The sequence below is a fragment of the Cimex lectularius genome, unplaced genomic scaffold (genome assembly GCF_000648675.2).
Source record: "Cimex lectularius strain Harlan isolate CLEC.00 unplaced genomic scaffold, Clec_2.1 scaffold106, whole genome shotgun sequence".
In the NCBI taxonomy this organism is placed as follows: domain Eukaryota; kingdom Metazoa; phylum Arthropoda; class Insecta; order Hemiptera; family Cimicidae; genus Cimex; species Cimex lectularius.
The window spans coordinates 778518-803694 of record NW_019392769.1 but is presented as its reverse complement, the minus strand read 5'-3'; the positions used below and the strand labels follow the sequence as shown (position 1 = coordinate 803694).

General features: G+C 34.8%; 1 protein-coding gene across 2 annotated transcripts in view; it reads right to left on the bottom strand.

Moving 5' to 3' along the window:
- Window positions 1-25177, bottom strand: part of LOC106662324 — a 408805-nt gene that overhangs the window by 4844 nt on the left and 378784 nt on the right. The window lies entirely within an intron of this gene.

Here is a 25177-nt window from a genome sequence, read left to right as displayed (position 1 = left end):
CGATCCACTCGGACACCAGAATACCGCTCGTGAACTGACTTTTTATCTTAACCAATACCTTACTTAAAGATTACTTAATTGAAAAGAATTTATTTGATCAATCGGGCCACTTTACTAAAGCACTCCGTGTCCATTTCATTTGACGCCGAAAATCAAATAGATTACATGACATTTGAAAAATGACAAAAAGGAGGGAAAATTCGAATCCCGCTCGTGACACTGACTTTTTTACCTCAACCAATACCTTACGTAAAGATTAATTAATTGATAGATGTTACTTGGTCAGTCGGACCACGAAATCTAAAATATAATAATAATGATACTTTATTGCAAAAAAGAAAAGTTATAAACATTACATAATATATAATTTAAAGTAAAATTACGGCATGGAGGGTCCGTCTGCCGGAGGTCGATTTTCATTTGTCTTAAATTTTTGGTCGACACAGAGAAAAAAGAAAAAAAAATTGATCCGTAAATAAATATTACAATTGATAATTTAATTTTTAATAATTACATTAATTACTAACATACATTATAAACAATAATTTTTGTTCTTTGTTTATTTTACAATAAGTATAGATATATAAATTATTTGGGCCAGCAATTTAGAATGACAAGGCTTTAAAATATTCAAAAATTAAATTGTGCCAGGCGTGGCGAGCATATTTGATTAAATTTTTGTATTCATTAAGCAGTGAGTCAATAACCTGTGTCACATTCAATTTAGTAAAATTTAGATGCAGAAGCCGAATCTCCGATAGGATAGTGCATTTTGCAATAAAATGCACTATGTCTTCTTTAACCTGGTCATTGCATAATGAACAAATTACATTTTCTCTAGCCCGAAAAGGTGCACCAATGAGATAAAGGAGGTCCCCTCTGATTTTGAATAACCACCTTAACTCGACCAATGACAAACCTTATAGAATAAAAAGCGCGAGGTTGATCTGACTTGTTCACCAAGTTCTTCACTGAAATTGACACTCAGTTTTGTTATAATTTCCTTAAACTGCAAAGGCCACTCATTGAAGTTATTTATAGAAAATGATGAGTCACATGATAGATCCCTACAAATGCTATTCCAACGTTCAAACCACAATGCACCACGACTAACGACTTCCAGTGCTACTATTTTGGAAAGGTGGTAATCAGGATGTTTCAAGAGTTTAAAGATGTAATTAAAATGAAGTTTGAAGGTATATAAAAATAACTGGTAAACTTTAGTTTCTAAATAAATCATAAAATTCGGGGTAGTTTTGGGAAGGGCAAATAACTTTCTAATGAAAAAACGTTGAGTTTTTTCAAGCTGTTCAAATTTTTCATACCCCCAGACTTGTGAGGCGTAACATAGCGGCAAACTGAGTGGAACAGTCTGAATAAAATTTTGGGAAATTAAGTCGTGCCATATACAGTTCAGAGCACGTTTCGTTGTAGACACTTTATTGTTGACATGATAATTGAAAGACAGACGAGGGGATAGCGTTACACCGAGATATTTATATTCTTAACAATTTCAATTTTTTTGTTATTGAAAAAAACTCGATCTTCCAATTCGACCCAATCTCAATACACTGAAAAAGAAAAAAAACTGTCCGTTTCCTCCAAAAATTGGAATGGGGGACCCAAATAGTTGTTAACATGCTTAAGCACAGTTCTCATATCGGGTGGCAATATTAGTTCTTTATATGGAGCCAATTAATGCCACCTTTAAGATCCTTGACATGAATGACAGGAAAGACCTATAACAACATTAATTGGAACACATCGAGCAACCATTCTCTGCTTGCCGAGTTTTGGCCTAAAAATAGTGACCCCGCTTCACATATGGTTAACGAAATGAGGGTGACGTTTCTTTTGAAATTCAGATCTTCCGAGGGCTATCTTTCGACTGTGCTCTTGATCCGTAGGAGCTTCTCTGCCAATTCGACCCTCTGAGGTTACTATTTCCTTCAATCCTATCTTTATTTCTTTTCTAGCATCAGAGGGCTAGATCGCGGTGGTTAGGTATGTACTCGTCCTCCTTTTCACACTCCAGACCTATCTATCTGAAACAACCACTATTTTCCCGAAAAGTTCCCAGTTCAGAGTATCTCTCCAGCAAGAACACAATGATAGGGTCCATGGAAGACTGCCACAGACATCAGCAACCCCACTCAGTGGAATAGGTGCAGACTAAGTAGTCGATCGTTTGGAATCACTCTAAGCAGCACCAAATTGCATACAATTCTCCCGTGTCTGCAAGCTCGAAATGGATGCACATTGGCCAGAATGACCTAGGGTGGAGCCGGATGGCTGCCCAATTCGGGTTCCCTTTCCTCTGTTATATCTAAAACTTTGTCAAAGATTTCGAAGAGTCGCGTCGAGTTCAAAGTAGCCCGTATATTCGGTTGAACTGCCATCTAAGGATCAATCGGAGTCCCGGTTACAAGCTGCTCTCTTCTAAGTTCTCCCAGCTCGCACCGCACATACATAAACTATCATCATATTTTTACTTTTTATTAACTCTTGTTAATTAGTGCCATAGTGTTAAATAGTGCCCTCTTAGATTTTATTAAAAGAACAACACATGGAGTACATTTTAACCGTAATAAAACTTCTTCTTAGATTGATCACTATAGACATCATTGCCTATTCAAATATAAATAAAATCGATAATTTCACAGTATCGCAAAATTGGATTGATAAACTTGTACAGTGCGCTTTTTACGTTACGACTTTTTCTATGATTTTTTCCATAGCTAAATTATTACCAAAAATCCACTTTCTTCATTTTCCATCCCAATTTTCTCAGCCTTCGATAGGAAAGGTGACGTGATGATGATTTAAACTTCGTAAATAATGTAGCATATTTTGGAATGAGCTAATTCTATAAGAAGCAAACAAGAATAATTCCAAGATGGTTCTAATATTTATTGTTCTGTAAAATTTCTCCATCGGGTCTGTAGGGTGAAGAACGGGTAGTTTTGTTGTTTCGTCTCATTTTCGTTTCCGTTTCGGTTGATCAAGGATATAAGCAGGTTAAACCAAGACCGAAAAGCCTCTTACACAACAGCACGATTAGAATAGTCGGTAACGGACTAAATACAGATTTAACTTTTTAGTATATTTAAAATAAATACATAAATATTTTTAATAATGTATTTAATTTCATTGTTTTTCTGGTCTTAGTATCGCTATAATAAAACAAGGCATTAGATTTCTTTTAATACAGTTAAAATTAGTTGGCTTTGTTTCTTAATGATGTGTATCATATTTGTCATATTTCCCCCATGGTATTTTTATAGCAATCTATTTCCAAAATTTCAGAGCGACATGTCCGTTAAGCTCAAACTTGTCTAAGATTTATAGCCGGTGTAACTTTTTCCAATGGAACTCCTACCTTTTGACGTTGTTCCGGGCAAAAACACGCTGGAGGACGACATCGATCGTATCAACAAATCTGCGGTAAAGTACAGTCAACTGGGGCAAACTGAAAAATCGTTTAAAACTTTTTTATTTTTACCCCTTCCGACGACCATAAACCTTATTGTGGGGAAAAAAGTTTGAATATATATGTTTTATATCACGGGGTAAATCTGTAGAAACTCCTGAATGAATTGACACGAACTCATTTGAATCAGGTAAACGTAGATAAAATTATTACAAAAATTTATATATTTAAAACCACTTGCTGTTTTGTATTTTTTTGTGAAAAATAATTCAACAGGAAAACTGAATTGACACGAACTCATTTAACTCAGGTAGTCATACATAAAATTACTATAAAAATTTATTTATTTAAAACCACTTGTTTTTTGTATTTTTTGTGTAAAATAATTCAACAGGAAAACTGATCCCCTGACTGAATTGACACGAACTCATTTAACTCAGGTAGTCATACATAAAATTATTATAAAAATGTATTTATTTAAAACCACTTGTATTTTGTATTTTTTGTGTAAAATAATTCAAAAGGAAAAATGATCTGACTGACGAGACAAACTCATTTGAGTCAGGTCGTCATAGATAAAATTATTATAAAAATTTATTTATTTAAAACCACCTTCTTTTTGTGTGTAAAATAATTCAATCAGAAAAAATTCTTTCCTGACTGAATTGACACGAACTTTGAGTCAGGTCGTCATAGATAAAATTATTATAAAAATTTATTTATTTAAAACCACTTTCTTTTTGTGTGTAAAATAATTCAATCAGAAAAAATTCTTTCCTGACTGAATTGACACGAAATTTGAGTCAGGTCGTCATAGATAAAATTATTATACAAATTAATTTATTTAAAACCACTTTCTTTTTTTGTGTAAAATAAATCAACAGCAAAAATTCTCTCCTAATTGAATTGATACAAACTCATTTGAGTCACGTAGTCGTAGAAAATTATTATACAAACTTATTTATTTAAAACCACTTGCTTTATTATATTTTTTTGTGGAAAATAATTCAATCAGGAAAACTTCTCTTCTGTATGAATTGACAGCAACTCATTTGAGTCAGGTAGACATAGATATAACCATTACAAAAAAATATTTATTTAAAACCCCTTGATTTTTTTGTAGTTTTTGTGTAGAATAATGCAATCGGGAAAAATTCTCTCCTGTCAGAATGGACACGAACTCATTTGAGTCAGGTAGTCATAAATGTAACCATTATAAAAAAATATTTATTTAAAACCCCTTGCTTTTTTTTTTTTGCAATTTTTGTGTAAAATAATGCAATCAGGAAATATTTTCTCCTGACTGAATTGACACGAACTCATTTGAGTCAGGTAGTCATAAATGTAACCATTATAAAAAAATATTTATTTAAAACCTCTTGCTTTTTTTTGTAATTTTTGTGTTAAATAATGCAATCAGGAAAAATTCTCTCCTGTCAGAATGGATACGAACTCATTTGAGTCAGGTAGTCATAGATATAATTATTACAAAATACTCACTCGACTGACTAATCGTCAATAATTTTTTACTTTTTGATAACTTATATCATCAAATAAACTCAGTGGAACATAAAAGACGAAGACAAGAAAGGAATAAATGAAAGAGCTGAAAGTGGGTCTGCTCCTTCGACTCGAGTCCATGCTCAATGCAGAATCGGAAGAAACGTTCTTAGGGAAATAAAGAGGTTGTTTAGCATTGGTTTAATGTAGGTCAGAGGTTCCTTTTTTTAATATAGGAGAAATCCGATTCCAATCATGGTTCGGGCAAACACCCACTTTCAATATTGGATTTCGACCATTTCAATTGCCCTTTTTTCAACGATTTCCGGTATCTATGAAATACAGGTCTGTGCTATTAAGGAAGCGTTTGAGAAATAACAAGTCATCAACAAATTTATTAATATTTTGTCCTGAGATATTTTGTATCGACGATTTGGTTAAATATATGTATATATATATATANTATATATATATATATACTGAACATTAATTCTATTTCATTCTTAGTATTAGTTGTAGTGACTTATATTTATTTATATTCTTTAGGATAAGTTACACAAAAATATACGATTTAAATTTAATTTACATTTTTACTTACGAAGTGACAATATCTTCTGCCTTCTTTATCTTTTTACGTTTGGAAGGATCGTTAAATTTGATTTATTTTTTACTTTCGAAGTGACACTGTCTTCTGCCTTCTTTATCTTTTTACATTGTGAAGGATGGTTATAGTATTGTGACATACTTTTTCTCTCGAATTTCCATAACGAGCTTTTCAATTTGTGAAGTCACAAATGGTTTTTTGAAATTTGCAACATGCTAATGAATGAAAAAAAAAGGCATTTAGAAGAACCCGAAAAGTGGGATTTGAACATTTGTCATCAGAATCACTGTTCCTTTTAGATACAACAGGGATAGGCTAAAACAGAAATGGATATTACATAAAGTAGTGTAACTAGGTTGTCTAAATTTTCCAAAATTTATCTAACTTGAATTCACCCAATTTTATATTAGCAAAGACAATCAAAAAGCAAAACTACACAAAGTAGTGTTGTTTTTAGCTGTTTTTTTTTCAAGTGACCTTAGATACAACAGGGAAGGCTAAAACAGAAATGGATATTACATAAAGTAGTGTAACTAGGTTGTCTAAATTTTCCAAATTGTGGCTAACTTGAATTTAACCCAATTTTATACTAGCAAAAACAACCAAAAAGCAAAGCTACACAAAGTAGTGTAATTAGTGTTGTCTAAATTTTCCAAATTGTGGCTAACTTGAATTCAACCCAATTTTATACTAGCAAAAACAACCAAAAAGCAAAGCTACACAAAGTAGTATAACTAGTTTTTTTTAAACGAATGTTCGCTACAGCAGAGGTCATGCCAACGCTCGGGGTGACGGTGTTTTTGCAAAAAAGCCCGTTTGTAAGTACGTCGGGTTTGAATGCTGCAGGGAAGCTGAATTCGAACCCGGGACTTTTACCTTACAGTAATGAGCGCTGTGTCAACGCCTAAACCGTTGCGGCCACCGTCGCCCTATATATTATAAAATAGATTCAATCTTAAATAAATTTGGATAGGTTGATCTGACGTATCCATGATATCTCGAAAGGGGCTCAACTTCTGCAGGCATCAACACCTCCGCTTTTAAACAAATTATGTCAAATTGGGTCTGAAGTACAATAAAAGATGTACATGTTTAACCTAAACTGTCAGGAGCTTTGTATAGATCCTATGAGATCTTGATAACATAGCGCTTCCTTCTTCAGGAGGCGTAAGGATCAAGACAATACAGACATTTTGGGGAAGAGATGGAATCTGCTCCAATCTGAAATAGTAACGAGATGGCAGAAAAAATGTGTTAAAAATCCAACTAAATTTTTAAAAATATCAGTTCTTGAACCCAACAGCTGTACAAAGTCGATAACGCCCACTACTCCTACGGGGAAAAGAACAAGGAGTGGATGGAGAAATTGTGTATTCCAGGATTATTGCACAACCGCTAACTTCTAGGTTCATCTGCCATACACCTACTTCAGTCCACCTCAAAATTTGCAGAAAAAACCCGGAACCCACACTCTAACCCTATTTACTCTGGAGTTTCACAAGGCAGCGTGCTAGTTAGTTTATTTACCTACGTCAGCGGTTTCCCTGCATATGAACACGCCACAATAATCCAATTTACAGACTCTAACAACTCTAAGCTTGGTTAGGAATTTGTGAAGAAGTCCAACGGATATTTTTAAAATTTTCAGATCTTACCTGATTGGTGTTAAAAGTGTCGCACTGACCTGAACCCGTCCAAGATACGCGTGTATAAAAAAATCCAACTCCTCTATTTCACTTGTTGTACAACTTATCCCTCGTAAAGCACTAGTCTGTTACCTTGGATTCCACTTGAATTAAAATCTAATATGGACCACAGGATCCTTTAAATCCAACAGCTCCTGGACGGCAGATCATCCCTAACCCTTGCATCCGACAGATTTGTCTTAGGCAATAATCTTCCGGCTTTGGGAGTTCAGCAGCATAATCATACCTGAGATTACAACCCAAAACAGAGAATTAGGGCTAATAAACTTAGCGCCATTGTTTGTATGCAATATAGCACTCCATTCACAACTCAAAATGCCTGCTGTTAACATTTTAGTCAAAGAGGACTAAGAGAAGCTGCACAATGTAGCTGCAAATGGACCTTCTCACTGCAGCGCTAAAAGGTTTGAAAAAAAGCCGCTTACAATATTCACTAGAGAACTAATCACATAGGGAGAAACATTCAGTTATAAAATATTAACTGCTAGTTTAAAAATATTTTAGCCAGGGGCAGTTATTAAGTTTGTACACAAACATCACACTAGTTATGTCATAGTTATATACTTTCTAAATATCGTTATTGTAAGCATGTACATACAAAGCACAAATATTTTTTGTTTCTGCAAAAGAAAATCAATTAGTGCTCTTCTGGACTTCATACAACGTCAAGCAAAAACTACGCATTTCAAGGGATGTACTACACTAACTTTTTTGTTTAATTAAATAACATTGAATACTAGGTTATTTAACATATTTATGAAAAGTTCCGAACAATGGGTTTGAAGTTGTTCGTGAAAAATTTGAAAACAGGAAATGTCGGGCGATGTAGAGCTGTGTTTAATAAAGTTAGATTAGCGTTAATTAAGCGTACATTATACAATAAAGTTTCATCAAACTTTAAGAGAAAATTATAAGCATGAAGTTCACCTAAATAATGATCTAAGATAGAATGGTGTAAGGGCTGTGTTAAAAGTAAGAAGTTATGACTTACAGCCGAACAAAAAAAAGTTCAATACATTGATTACTAAATTTAATGGTTTTTGTTTAAATTACATAATCGGAAAAATTCATTTCAATTGAGTTCTATTAATTATATAGTACCTTACATTTTACAAAAAACGGCAGATGCTTTTGAGGGCCAAACAAAAATTAACTCCGTTGAATCCAACAGACTCACACTAGTAGCACTATTTGTTCTGGTAGTGAAAAACTTTTGAAATGTAAAAAAAAACTTAATATTTCGAAGTTGTCCAGCATGAAATTTGTATAAAGAACATAAAACACCATTGATTGATTTGAATAGCATAACAGTTTTCAATATTTATTCAGAAATCGTGAGATGCGGTCTGGATTGATGTGGGTTTCAGAAAAACATTTTCTTTATCGTGCCAACGTTTCGATCTTTATTAAGATCATCTTCAGGGCCTGGGATTTTCAAACATTGTTTACATTTAACAAATACATGTAGGATGTGGAAAAAAGTGAATTTATACAATGCAAAATATATTTTTTTATATATTTATATTTTATATATTTGGATTTTATATGTTTAGGCCGACGCCTTATACAAAAATGTCTTTTCTATACCGACTTCCTTCCCCCCCTTCAAAAATCCAACATACATAAACATAAAACAGCAATACTTCACTGGCACTCTCTACACGACACCCAAGAATGCCACAATTACAGAAGACAAACACTTTGAGTGAGTAGAAATACTTTGATTGAATATATAAAAAAATATATTTTGCATTTATAAATTCACTTTTTTCCACATCCTACATGTATTTCTTAAATGTAAACAATGTTTGTAAATCCCAGGCCCTGAAGATGATCTCAATAAAGATCGAAACGTTGGCACGATAAAGAAAATGTTTTTAACCTTTAGGGATGGTTAGGGATGACCAGACCGCATCTCACGATTTCTAAATAATTATCGACTAACGGTCACTAATCACCACACGTTTTCAATATTTTTCATAAATGATTTTGATCGCGTAAAAAGGTTGTCCATGAAAGTCGGTCGTATATTTTCTTGACAAACCTATAAATATATGAGAGTAGAGTAGATAGAAAGTTTATAGATAAATAAATAGATTAAAAAAAGATCGCCTAGAGAGTCAAAACTCTACATGGATAAATAGAAAGATAGATAAACTAATAAATTGTACATAAGGCGATATATAGTTAAATAAGTAGATAGGTAAATAAATACGTTTATAGAAAGATGGATAAACAGGTAGTTGGGGAGAATCTATCGATAGGTAGGTAGGTAGAATATAAAAAAAGATAAAAAAACAGAGTGAGAGAGAGAATGAAACAAAGAGAAAGAGAGGGAGAGCTAGATATATACCAGAATAAATGGATAGATAGATAGATTGATAGATAGAAAAATTGATTGGCATGTAAAGAGATAGATAGATTGATAGTTAGATAGGCAGGATACAGAGACAAAGAAAGTGTAGCGTAAGAAAGAGAGAGAGAGAGAGAGAGAGAGAGAGAGAGAGAGAGAGAGAGAGAGAGAGAGNGAGAGAGTGAGAGAGAAAGAGAGAAATACCAATGAAGTGAGTTTACAATGCGTATTTTACATTTTATAATCATTTACATTGACAAATTACACCTTGGTAAAGACGAAGAAATTTTCATCCCGTAAGTTTGCACTACGTACTATTTTTAAAAAAAGGGATTCTTAGAGCTATTCTTCGTTGTGGTAGAAAATAAAGCACAAAAGCGTCTTAGAAGGAAGAAAGAAGGATCTTTTGAGGATTTTCTATCTTGGCCTCTTATGTGCGAAACGTAGATAATTCCTTTCTTAATCGGCCGATGGACGGTGAGAGAGGCGAAATAAAAGCCAATTCCTTTGTCCCCGTCGGCGGTTCCAGTTCGACGAGTCTATTTACAGATTAAATCACCCCCTATTCATACACGGTACAGCCCCGTCGACTTTCCACAGCCAAGCCAAAGAAGGGGTGGTTTTAGCACGGTAAATTTCTCAGAAAATACTACAGGATAGACAAAAGCATTGTTTTTTTTTTTTTGGTCTGATTGTGAATTTGGCCTGTTCAAGTAAACCACCGACCCTGTTATGATATATCATTGTTTCCTTTAAAAATACTAACATTTATATCACGTTATTATTCCATTTTGTACTAACAACGTTTGATAAATAAAGGTTTATTTGTTTTTTGGGGTCAATCGTATCAGCATTGTTTTTGAAATGAGGCACATCGGGATAAAACCTGGTGTAGACAGCAGTATTTAATTAGCAAAACGGGTTCCAGCAAACAAACAAAAGCATACCTAACAAATAACATCAAGGAAATTGAAAACCATTTCGAACCCGTAGAGGAAAAATGACACTGTTATGTTCAACAATAACAAATTAATTTACGAAAGTAATGTAACTTATAATACGTGTATGTGTTCTATTTGTTCAAAACAATTCAGATAAACAAATGTTTCTAAATTGCATAATTGTTTGCATTCTTGCAAGCCCTTTAAGAGCTCATACTTGAATTTTTTGTCACTGCATACAAATGACATTTTACTATAATAAATGAAAGTTTGTTTTTTAAGGTTGTGTTTTTTCTTTTTTCTAATTTTAATTCCTATCTCCCAGAATGTTATTTGTACATTAACGCAAAAATTTTAAAGTTTAAAGACAGACTTTTTCATTAACAAGTAAAGTAATGAGTAATTTTTGATATAAGCTTTCCAAGTAGCATCCACAGTTTTGGATAAATAACAATGCATGTTTAAAAAAAAATAAAGCCTAGCGTGGTATGCAAATTGATCTTTGATTGAAGGAGTGAAATCAAGAAGTGAAAAGTTTAAATTTTTATCTAGGAAATTCCTTTGGGCATATATTCAATTTTTGAAGTGCAATTCATGCAATCTGCACCCAGTAAATAAGTGAAATGTTATTGAAATTACAGAAATATACATGAGGTAGCAATAGAGTCATTGCATTCCATAATACAAGCTCTAAAAAGTCCGCGATTCTCCATCATTTTTTCTATGCTCGGAAAATGACAGTCGGCCAAGACGTGAGGAGCAGGTGCGTACCAGGTTGGTACTCAAGACGAATTGTTTGAAGGAAATGAAGGAGCGGAATTCCCACAAAAAACGTGAACAATTGGAATGGAGAAAAGACAAATATCACACTGGACTAGAATATAAACCAATTTCAAATAAAAATATTTACGTTCCTCTGTGCAGGCAGATTAGTGTACTCACTGGTCATTGCTCATTAAATTACTAAATAAAGAACATTTATTGTTGAACCTAAATTCTCAAAGAAAAGTTTTTCCTCAATATACACATCAAGTGACCTTTTTCCTTTTACAGACAGTAAAATCACCAGTATAATTATGTGATTTTACCTTTTGTAAAGGAGAGATCAATAGTTGTCAAGTTAGAAGTAAGCTCACAGATTCCGCGGTTGTGGGTTCGATTCTCTTTGTCTCTCCAGGAATTTCTAATCCCCAAAAAAGTATTCTTCATACGTAGTACTCTGGCTAACTACATCAAAAATTTGTTGAGGAAAATATTTAGCATTTCAACGTGGAATCTTCTGTAAGTCGTGCTTTCAAGGTGAATATCAAAATAAAAAATAAAAAAAAATAAATTCATGAATAATGTTTCAAACTTCAGAGGGTGATTTTACAGCCAAAGTCGAACAAAAAAAATTCTCTTGATCTGTTTGATTCTAAACGATAACATCGATATTTAGGGTCTTGTGTTTTGTTATGGTAAAGCTTGATATTCCCATTAAACTGATCATATCTTTTTTTAAATTTTCAACCTACCACAAAGTCGTCCGCGCGGCTAAAATTATGTTTAAACTTCCAACAAACAACCACACCATTCTTGATCGATTTTATTTGTAACAGAAATAATGTAAATATGTAGAAATTTTAAAATTGAAAAATTTATAAAAATGGCAATTTTATTACACTAATTGTATTTAGATAAAAGTGTGAAAATGTCGCAAAATCTTCACTGATTAATACTCCTAACACAAATTTCATGCGATTCCGACTTAAGTAATGGAAGAAAATTAAATATATTTTTTTCAATTAATTAATCTTTATGTAAGGTATAAGTTGAGATAAAAAAGTTAGTGTCACGAGCGGGATTCGAACCCACGACCGTCGGCTAAACACGCCGCTGCTCTAGCACTTAAGCTCTCGTGACTTAGATCCACTCGGACACCAACTTCCCATTTCAACCCCGCCTTTAGAATTTTTCCTCCTTTATCTCAACCGATAACTAACATAAATATTAATTAATTGAAAGAAGTCATTTGGTCAATCGGACCTCGAAATCTATTGGATTTACTAGGTAAAATGAAGTATATCTTCACGAAACCTCTCCGTGGCCATTTCATTTGTCGCCTAGAATCAAATAGCTAGATGACACGATATTTGAAAAATAGCAAAAAGGAGGGAAAATTAAAAAGGTGGGGTTGAGATGGGAAGTTATCGGGTTGTCCGGAAAATAATGCAGGATTTTAAGTTTTCATTAAAAAAAATCTATATAAAATATTCTGTTTACGTTTACAGGATTACTCATTTGTATGAATGNGTATGGGAAATTATTTTGATTAAAGAACATTGCTTTAAAGTAACTAGTTTCTTTTTTTTTGTTTAATACCAAAATCCTGCATTATTTTCCGGACAACCCAATAGTTTCCGCGCGGATCGAAGTCACGATAGCTCAAGTAGTAGGGTAGCGGCGTATTTTGCCGAGGGTCGTGGGTTCGAATCCCGCTCGTGACCCTGGCTTTTTTATCTCAACCTATACCTTACATAAAGATTAATTAATGGAAAAAAAGTTATTCGGTAAATCGGACTCTAAGGAATTAAATAGAAGGTCAAAAAAACCGCGAGGCACCGGGTGAAAGAAGGCGGAGGGTGCAAACAAACTTGCAATATACAAGCTTATCTAGACCTTTCACAATCAGTTATTTATGTCCCTTTAAAATTCACATCTATTAAACTAGTGTCAAAGAAGAAGAGAGTTTTTGTGTAGGAAATAGTACGGGTAGAAGAAAAAAAAATAAAACGGCTGACCTTTGCTAGCCAGAAAATTCCGGTATCGCAGGACGTCAAAGAAACATGACAGAAATGCCACGTCAGATCGAAGGTACAATAAATGTCCCAGGGATAACTCCCGTGGGCTATCCCCTGCCGATCTGCTGCTATTTGAGACCAGGGAGGAAAATAAGGAAAATATATGGCTTTACAATTGTGGAACGCCCTTTTCGCTCTTTCGCCAGCAATATATCTGGGAAAATAGAAAGAAAAATGGCTAAATTTTTCCTCTCAAAGTTTGTCGCACAATTTTAAATATTTTCGTTTCAAAAGATGTTTAATTCTAGTTGTGAAAGAAAATTTTGATTGTTTTATTACTAGAAAACAGCCTCTATACCTTGCGCACCGCGACCGTCTTCTATGCACTTTCCATCATTGTAGAGAGCTCTTCTTTTTTTTTTACCAGATTGTATAAGCTTTTGTACCAACAGAGGACATGTGTCCGTGGTTCTTCTTCTTTCTGGCCATATCTACAAAGGATTGTTTTCACTACTCCGACTTATTTTTGCATTAGAATTAGAACGTTTAAAATTTTCCTAGATAAAATATTACCAATTTTGTTGAATGATCCAAATATTATAAAGCCTTAAAATATCATATAATCTTCGATAAAATAAAAGAATGGAATTGTCGGGAGTAACTAGTCCCGATAAAATTGATAACCGCCTTCAATGCTCTTACATAAAAGTTTATACATACGCCTTGGGAGTCTGCTGCCCAGTCAGCAGTACTACTATCATTCCCAGGATATTCAGGGAAAAGGGGCAACGAGGAGGTCGATAAATTGGTCAGGAAAGCTCAATTAGGCCACCTATCGGCCCGGAATCCTTTTTCGGTATAGGAAATTATGTGGAATGTGCCAAAACCATTGATACGTCAGGCAATGGACTGAGAATAAGTCCTCAGTTCAATGAGAATGTATTCCAGGACAGAGACATGTGAAAAAGTACGTTAAAGGACCATGGCAAAACTTAACGGCACAACTACTAATCCTAGGAAATGTTGGATCTAGAATGCTACTGTTTTTCAGTCTGAAATCATAGCGATTGAAAAATATGCCAGAGAAATAAAAAGGCGAGGAATTGATTCCCGGAAGATAGCCATTTTCTCCGACAGCCAGGAAGCACTCAGGGCCTTAGCCTCATGCGAGGCGAAGGCAAAGAGTGCTTGCAGGCCCTGACAGAAATCAGCGACACTAATGACTGACCCTGGCATTCGGGGCATAGAGGCAAGGTAAAGGTTGACATGTGCCAAAAAGGAAGCCATGGAATCTCTAGGCCCAGAACCCTGCTGAAGCCTAGCAGCCTACGACAAAAGAGAATACATCTTAAAACGGATCCTTAATGAGTCCAAAACCTGGTAGAACAATAGCACAGGTATGAGGCACGCGAAGAGATTCATAGAAGGAACATCCGCAAAACTTACAAAAGAATTAATGGAAGGCAACCGCAACCGAACCAGGATTCTGGTTGGTTCTCCTGACAGGGAACTGCCACTTAAGAAAGCACGTGCACTGGATAGGAGTAAAGACAGAAGAAACACTGTGCAGATACTGCCAAGAAGAGGAGGAGACCGCAGAACACATTTTATGTTTATGAGAAGGTCTATGCAGGTGCAGGTTCTTGCAACTAGGATAGGAAAAACCTCAAGCAAGATACTACAATGAGGAGCCTCTGGCAAGGTTATGGAGATTGATTAACAAGCTGAATCTGGCCAGTGAGTTAAAAATATAGGGGAGCACAATAGATCAACTCAGGGCGAGGTGCAGAAGGCTTTGTGGCCCCCTCGTTTTATCCTTATCCCTATCCCTACGATAGGTACAAAGAAAATTAGACGAACTGAAAAATCACTTTTGACTGGTCACTGGCATATGAGAAAACAAGAACACAACATGGATATATTCAACAATGACCGTTTTTGTAGATTATGCAATGAGGACGAAAAACTGCCACCCATATTACCTTCGAAAGTAACCACACAATGGAGAAATAACCGAGGGTACGATGATGATCCGGAGGAAAAACCAGCAGCAACAACCGTCAACTACTTTCTACTTCTTAAAAGAAAAATCGAGGAGGATCACCTGAGCTAAAGAACTAACAAAAATACAATAACTCTCGAGGAGAATATCAAAACCTTACTTCTTAGTATCCTCTTCCACATCATCGTGAGAAGTTCTTTTGTTTTTAGTTTAACTTTACTTACTATTAGCCCTATCAGGAAGATAACTGAGGAACTAGGTTAAGAAAAACCACAAGCAAGATCCTAAACTAAGGAATCACTGGCAAAGCTGTGGAGGCTGGTTAATAACCTGAAGCTGGCCAATGAGTTATGAATAACTGGGGAGCACAATAGATCAATTCAGGTGGAGGTGCAGTAGATCTTGTGGCCGCCTCTTTTATCCCTATCCCTATCCGCTAGGTCTAAAATCATAGTAGGACTGCTGACTGGGCACTGCAGATTCCAGAGGCGTATGTTTTATGTATGAACATTGAAGGCTGTTATCAATTTTATCGTTACTAGTTACATCCCACAAGTCTTTTCTTTTGTTTTATCAAAGATTATGATTTTAAGGCTTTATAGTATTTGGATCATTCGACAAAATCGGTAATATTTTATCTTTAAGGGACATTTTAAACCTTCTAATTATAATGTATAAATAATTTATCACATCATATATATTGTAATTATATCAGGTTTACCACTTCTGCTCGAAAAATATCCAAATAAGGAGATATGTTCTTTTTTTTAATTTTTAATATAATGATAATTGAGGTAATCTAAGAAAGTTTGTTGATTTCGAATAGGTCAAGAAATAAAAGTTGTAACTTGTATTTAACCCAGTGACTTTGACAATCTAACACCAACACCGCACCTTCCGGCACAATTTGTCCAGTAGGCGCTTTTTCAAGTTTCCAGTCTTATACTTCATCCTTAAAGCTTCTGACGACAAGCATTGTTGAGTTCACTAAGTCAAAATAAATTGCTAAAAATGATTTAGTATGATGAAATCTTCCTGAGAAAAAAAATACGGCGACCATTTATATCTCAAATTTACGGGGGCAACCTCGTTTATACAACTTGAGGCCTACTTTATTTTGAAATTAATCTTAACCTGAAATGAGTGCTCGCTGAGATATAAATTAGAAGGGGGTGCGGACCTCGTCCCCTTTATTCTCTCTGACCTGCAACCCCTAAATATTTTAAGCCACAGCTCTTTGTAGTAGGCCTCCTGTCTTGATTAACCGGACGGGATTCTTTCACCATCCAGCCACTAACAACTCTTGGCAAATTTTTTGACTACTTCGTGCAGTTTTTCCATGCTTACTCGTATATTTCAGTTGCACAAACTTAGTTTTAAAATAATTCTTAAATCTTCAAAAAACATATTTTCGAAATTCAACTGTAGAAAATAAACACTGAAGATAATGGAAAGAAATTTGTTCATTTTCAGTTAATTAGTTCCAATTAATTATATATATCTTTATGTAAGGTATTGGTTGAAATAAAAAAGCTAGTGTCACGAGTGGGATTCGAACCCACGACCTTCCGCTAAATTCGCCGCTTCTCTACCACTTGAGCTATCGTGATTTCGATCCACTCAGACCATCTCAACCTACTTTTCGAATTTTCCCTCTTTTTTGACATTTTTCAAATGTCGTGTAATCAGGATTCGATTCTCAGCGACAAATGAAATGGCCACGGAGAGCTTTAATGAAGGTATACTTTGTTTTACTTATTAAATTCTGATAAAATCACATGAATTGTTAATAGTAATATATTCGAACGACAAACATTGTTTGAAAGTGGAGTGGATCGAAGTCACGATAGCTGAAGAAGTTAGGGGAGAGGCGTATTGAGCCGAAGGTCGTGGGTTCGAATCCCGCTCGTGACACTTACTTTTTCATTTCAACCAAAACCTTACGTAAAAAGATTAATTATTTGAACGAAGTAATTTGGTCAATAGGCCAATAAATATAATGGATTTAATAAATAAAACGAAGTATAACTTCACTAACAGCTCCCCGTAGCCAATTCATATGTCGCCGAGAATCGAATCCTGATTACACATTTGAAAAATGGCAAAAAGGAGGGAAAATTCGAAAGGTTGTAGGTTGAGATGGAGAATTGGTGTCCGAGAGAATCGAAATCACGATAGCTCAAGTGGTAGAGCAGCCGCGTATTTAGCCGAACGTCGTGGGTTCGAATCCCGCTCGGGACACTAGCTTTTTCATTTCAACGAATACCTTACATAAAGATTAATTAATTGAAAGAAGTTATTTGATCAATCGGACCACGAAATATAATAGAGTTAATTTGTTCGTTCATGCGAACATTTATTATGCTGCATAAAATCATGGATCATTAATTTTAAAAAAATCACCAATATATTTGAATTTATTGAAACAAAAAGGAGGTAAAAGTTCGATAACTGAATTTTTTTTTAAATTTACTAATTTGTTAGAAAAATTGATTTTTCATGTAATAAATGACCTTAATTTACATGCTTATTGTATTATTTAGCCCCAAACCCTGTTGGATCTTAACTTCCTTTGAGACGGTATGATATAGTTAATTAATTGGGTGGATCAGTCCTTGTGCGTCTTGTAATTCAGCATATGTGATTAATTGCCGATTACGCCATGCAATCAGCAAGATCGGCGTCTCTTTATCAATGTTTTCATTTTGTTTAAGAACAAATGGACCGTGTAATTGGCTTTATTCTGAGCCAAATGATGCAGGATCGCTGGAACGGAGGAACTGCTGCTTAAACAATTTGTTTTCCAATTTGTAATCTGAAGTTCAAATTGAGGTAGTATTTATACATTAGGTTTAAGCGTAAGGTAATTTAATTCCTTTAACAAATGTACAAATTTAGTCTGTAGTATTTCTACAACCCACTATTACAATAAATTCGAGTTTTTCATTTTTGTCACTGTTCGTTAATTTATTTATTGTTATACTGTTTTATCTATTGAATTGAATATAAAATTTGCATCACAAAGTTTTAGAAATTACTTCTGGCTGTAATGAACCACAATGATGCACAATTAAATTTTCGCTTCTGATAAACAGGTGAAGTCAATAACGATAAAATTAACTATTCAACGTTTTATGCTATGTTAATAGATCAATTATGAATCAATTAACGTTGCTGTCACGAACACTTAATTCATTTTATTTGATTCAAATTAATTTTAAATTAATTGTCATTTTACTTTTAAATGACAATATTCAATATTTACACAATGTAGGTGGAAAATGGTTGAGAACTTAATTAATTAATTTTCACGACTTAAATCTCAAAAAGGACCAAGCTAACATCAAATTTTAAATACTACAAACGAACAGTTGCAGATTTAGCTTCTTCTTTTGTGGATACCCAAATGTTCAAACTTTGTTCGGTTTGAATTGACATTTTAATTTAAAAAAAGATGGCACAAGGGCGTCTGGACACAATACATATACATATATACATGTACACAATACATCGCAATACACCTGTAATCTTAATCGGGGGCAGGTGGAAATATATTCATTCTCGCAAGGGTTACTTGTGAGAAGAAAATAATAAAAAAAAGGCGTCTGGAAATAATACAATGAGTGCATGCAGACCTTAATAGACCAATAATAGGTTTTTTCGTTTATATGAATTTTTCAACATCACATATTATTACCTGGATTATCTAGTACTATATACTTTTATAGCACTTAACAATAACGGTCAGTTAACTTTATATAATACGAACGTAACACAGTATAAGAGGAAAGCTCGTTCATTGTACTTTGTTTTATAATAATCTAACATTGTCTTCGCTTTCAACCTAAAATCACGTTTTACGTATTGGTTTTCTTGTCAACGTTTTGTTCAAGATGATTGGCGAAAGCATATTTTATCTGCACAGAAGCTGACAAGTGACAATTTTATTTTATTTGGCTTGTTGTTAAACAATTTTGGCCCTCGTTTACGATAGAAAGGATGGCAAGTTATTTTTATTTTTCATAACACACACACACACACACACACACACACACACACACACACACACNATATATATACTAACATTTTTGTGAGTTTAGTCTAAATTCTTCACATAAAATTTCTCAACATGAGCGGCACTAAAATAAAATCTGCCTTTATTTCGCAAACTACATTAAATTTTCCACAAGATAACATATTCGTTGAAGTTAAGTTACCAACTAATAAATGTTTTTATTAACAAAATAACATGTACGATTGTTCTTAGGTTCCTGCTATCCTTGGGTTCGATATCACGTTTTTCAAAGACATGATATTTAACCCTGTAAAACACACACACACACACACACACACACATAATTGGTATGAATGAGCTGTATTTATTTGAATTGATCTACACTGATTTTTCCCATTTGGAGTCGTAGGGATTGTTTTCTTTTCCGCTTAATTTCTTATTACTTCATTCGATTTTTCTGATGAATGATAGTTGGTATTTTTCCTTTTTAATTTGGGTAATGCTTTGAGTGGTAAAAATGGTAGGTATACGGGAAATTTTGCAAATTAGTTAATTTATGTTTATATATATATATTTTTTTAGTAATGTGTGGTGTTTAGTGACCGTTAATTAATGGATTATTTGGAATTAACTGAAGATGATCTCAATAAAGCTCGAAACGTGGCACGATAAAAAAAATGTTTTTCTAAACCTGCGTCCCACCATACCGCGTCTCACGATCTTCATATAATCGTTTTTTTTAGTTCCTTCCTTGGTGTCCGAGTGGATCGAGGTCACGATAGCTGAAGTGGTAGGTCAGCGGCGTATCAAGCCTAAGATCGTGGGTTCGAATCCCGCTTGTGCTACTAACGTTTTTATCTCAACTAAAAACCTTAATTAATTGTAATATATTAATTGGTCAAGCAGACCACGAAATTAGTGAATTTAATGATTAAAAATGAAGTATACTTCACTAAAGCTCTCCGTGGCCATTTCATTTGTCGTCGAGAATCCAACCCGATTACACGACATTTGAAAAATGGCAAAAAGGAGGGAAAATTCAAAAGGTGGGGCTGAGATGGGAAGTTGGTGTCCGAGTGGATCGAGGTCACGATAGCTCAAGTGGTAGAGCAGCGGCGTATCTAGCCGAAGATCGTGGGTTTGAATCCCACTCGTGCCATTGGCTTTTTTTCTCAACTAAAAACCTTAATTAATTGTTTTTTTTTAGTGTTGAATATGTTATGGCAGATAAGAATCGGACGCCCTAGAAATAAAAGTAAAAGTTTCTGCAGTTCTTTGTACAATGCCAAGTAATTCCTGTCGTAAAGGAAGGCTTTACGTGCAACTACCCGTTGGTTGTCGCGGACAGGTGTCAAAACACTACCATTTTTTCCCTGTAATCCATACTAAAATTCCGTGGGATATGCCGGGATTCGAACCCTGGACCGCATACTTGGCGAATAAAAGCCGATCGACTTAACCGCTCGGACACTGCGGTCCCCCGGTTTTTCGTAAACGACGTAATAAAAATATGAACACATAATTTTCTCGAGTTCTATGGCATAGAGGAATTTTTGGAGAAAGCAGACAGGCTTGCCAGAGGTGGGTCTACAAGACCCTACATAGGCCCGAACCTATTCTTGGGATAACAAAAACAAATATAGAAACCTCCATCGCAGAATTGATCCAAAAAAAAAAAAAAAAGGAAACGTGGATAAACTCTAACGGTGCTAACACAGTAAGCTTATAATAAAACAACCCTCATCAACACTGGCAAAATCACTGCTGCAACTGGACTAAACTCAGTGGAGTGATAGGACTACTAACCGGTCACTGGTATCTGGGAAAACATCAAGACAACATGGGCATATACAAGGATGATACCATCTGCCGACTATATAATGAGGAGGAGGAACGGCCATTCACATCATGTTCGAATGCGAAGCAACAGCTCAATGGAGATTTAACCTAACATACGAAAAACATCTAAGGGATGAAATTGTATATGTGACAGTCCTGATACTTCTGACAAGAAGGATTGAGTGTATTGCACTGAAATAAGGAACTAGAAAGGTACAATAAGCCAGAAGGAGCACAAACCCCGCTTCCTAGTATCCTTATTACCATACGATACCATATCAACATATAATTTTGAGTTTGCGAAAAAATTGCCAGAAGCATAGTATTTTTATCATATTCAATATTTTACCCCTAGAGACTTTTTTTGTGCAAATTTTAGTTTCTCTCTCGCTTTTTAACATAGACATATCAAAGAAGATGCGGGTTTTATCGTTTGGGGATTTATGTTAAGCGTGCTCGCGGAATAAAATACAGAAACCTAGAGGCCGAAAATATAGCATGGGAGACTGGTGTTGCGGGGGGGAGATAAGATATATAACTGTATTGGGATTCCGGCAAAGTGTATTAATCTATCCGGTTCATGTTTTATGTTAGCTCTTTGTAATTTATAGTGTTTCCGATCCTTTAAAAGGGAATAGAGACAAATGAAGAAATAATTTGATATAGCGGCAGGCTGAAAATTAGATTTGCGATTTAATTGCTCCGAAGCACGAGGAAGTTTCGCCCAACCTTGTAACGGTTTTAAAATTTTAATTTTGAATTAAACAGCTCATTATTGAAATTAAGACGTTTTCTTTCTCAAACAGAATATAATTTGTTTAAAAAATACATGGCCAAACTTAAAAGATTTGTTATCTAAACAAAAACCCCAATTTTCGCCTATTCATTAAAACTTTTATTCATTCCAAGACAAAGTGTGTCTGTTTTTATCACTCGTTATAGTCCTAGGGTGGAATGTAACAGAATTACTTTCCGTTGTTGGAAGTCAAAACAAATAATTTACTAGATTGAATCTTTATTCAAAACAAACTTTGACCCAGATAAACGATTGTTTCAAACACTGTTTAACCAATAACACTTAGTGGTCCGAGGACAAACTCGGAGATTTTCCGACTAAAGTGCAATACCAACAGAAAGGGGTTTTCAGAGTTTACCTTTCTAAGTTACGAAAGTCCTGAACGATAGAAGTGGTTTTCAGGTGTAATTGTTTTATTTTAGTCGTCGTTCCGCCGCCACTGTTACTCAAACAAAGAACAGGATGATGAAAAGTTCTTCGGTCGATATAAAAAAACCCTTACATAATAGACCTAGGGCCATAAGTTTCAGGTAACTTACAGTTAAATACAAGCAAGTTTCAAAGAAGAACGAAAATCTCCAACCAAAACCTAACAAAAATTATAAATTTATTTAGAAATCGTGAGATGCGGTCTGGTGTGATGTAGGTTTCAGAAAAACATTTTCTTTATCGTGCCAACGTTTCGATCTTTATTGAGATCATCTTCAGGGCTCAAAGTGTTTGTCTTCGGAGTAATGTGCCATTTTTGTGTGTCGTGTCGAGAGTCTTCACACTCAAGTGGTAGAGCAGCGGCGTATCAAGCCGAAGGTCGTGGGTTCGAATCCCGCTCGTGCCATTGACTTTTTTATCTCAACTGAAAACCTTAATTAATTGTAATATAATAATTGGTCAAGCGGACCACGAAACTAGTGAATTTGTACAATATATTGAACTTATAAAAAATAATTCTAATACTTCTTCTTTTTCTTCAAGTGTCATGTTGGCGATCAGTAGGCTGAACTGGTTTCGATCCAAAGCTATTCTAAATAGATCAGCTATGTTCACTGAGAACCATTGATTTATGTTCTTAAGCCAGAATGTTCTTCTACGCTCTGGGCCACGCTTCCCATCTATTTTTCCTTGAAGGATAACCTGCAGCAGATGATATTTCTCATTGAGCATTATGTGTCCAGAATATTGTAATTTTCTTCCCTTTATGGTATTGAGGATTTCTAGCTTTTTATTCATGCGCTGTAATACAGCCACATTAGTGACTCTGGCTGTCCAAGGTAACTTCAGAATTCGTCTGTACGTCCACATTTCGAATGCTTCCAGCTTCCGGCATAATGTGTCTGTAAGGGTCCAAGTTTCAACCCCATAGAGAAGTATACTGAATACATACGATCGAAGTATTCTAGTTCGAAGCCTAATTCTGACACTCCTTTTGCTAATCGTGTAGTTTTTCCAATAATTATGTCTTGCGGTTTATTGCGATGATGCTTGCTAGTTGTTCCTAGTCGATCATCGTAGTGTGCCAGTTTTCGCTGGTTACTGTCACAGAGATACTCACCTATTGGGAATTTTCCTATCTTCAGTGGTCGACCCAGTTAATTGGGTCATTTCCGAACATAGTGGTTTATCCTTGTTGAATTGAATACCTGCCAGGAGCAACCTTCCCGCCATTTTCTGTGGTGGCCAGTCTTTTGTGCCGCTAATTATACCAAAATCCAGTATAATAACAAGGTACTGAAACGCGTGTGACAGAACAAGCGGACCTGACTTATCATAGACCATCATGCACACAATACGGCTTGAAAGGATGATAAAATTATTATTTTTCCAAGGTAAAATAGAGTTAAAAATTTTAATAACGTTAATAACCATTAAACCAGAATAATAATGTTGTTTCGTTAACTTTGCTCAATTTTATTCTGATATAAAACTTATTAACTACTAAAATGTATGAAAAATGGCAAAAAGGAGGAAAATTCGAGAGGTGAGGTTGAGATGGGAAGTTAATGTGCGAGCGGATCGATGTCTCGTTAGCTCAAGTGGTAGAGTAGCGGCGTATTTAGCGGAAGGTCGTGGGTTCGAATCCCGCTCGTGACACTGACATTTTAATTTCAACCAATACCGTTCATAAATATTTAATTAAAATGTATTATTTTTCTAAAAAACAAATTGGACACATCTTTAATATGTCCTTTCCTTAAGGTTTGGCTTTATGTTCCAAGTTTTCTGGATAGGTAAAATGCTTAGCGATAGAATGGAACTACTTCAGATGGAATAGCGTGGACTTTACTTTGGCTTCGATGTATTCCTTTTTCAGGTAACAACTTTTCCAAATCTGTTAAACCACCTGTGGCACACAGCTCACTAAAAGCATTTTCACCACTGCACAGTACGTTTCTTTCTCACATTTTTCTTACTGTATTAATCACCAAATTTATTATTCCTTTATACTAAAATCTATAATGAAAACGTAATTGGAAATTTTATAAATTTCAACCACTCTTCTTATTCCTTTATGTAAGATAGATCTTGTATAAAAAAAGGTGTTTTCGACATAATATTTAATTAAGCGAGGATGTTACCGTCAAATTATCAATTATGGATAAAAGGGGCGTCGGTGACCGCGACGGTGTAGGCGCTGACACGGCGACAAGGTAAAGGTCCCGCGTTCGAATCCAGCGGCACTGCATTCAAACCCGACATACTTACAAATGGGCTGTTTTTCAAAAACACCGGCACCCTGAGTGTTAATATGACTGCTGTTGCGAATCCTCGTAAAACAATAATAATAATAATAATTACTGGTTTTTTTTTAAGCGTTAAGAAGTGTAACTTTTATTTTTTTAATTATGAATAAATTGTTGACCCAAAACTATTGAGTCAGCAATATCCAGTCAAGAGATATACAATTATCCAGTTTTGTATGGCTTAGCTGCAGTTGGTAAGTCGAAAGTTTAGGTGTACCTCGACTACCCTGAGATGTACAACCAGATTTAAGTTTTACAATCGATCTCATTTTGCCATAAATCTTTGTTAATTTCTACTTCTTAATATAATTGATTATAAATGTAGTAAGCAAAATTGAAACATTGCTATTCATAAATGTGTGATGATTAGTGACCGTTAATCGATAATTATTCAGAAATCGTGAGATGCGGTCTGGTGTGATGTAGGTTTCAGAAAAACATTTTCTTTATCGTGCCAACGTTTCGATCTTTAT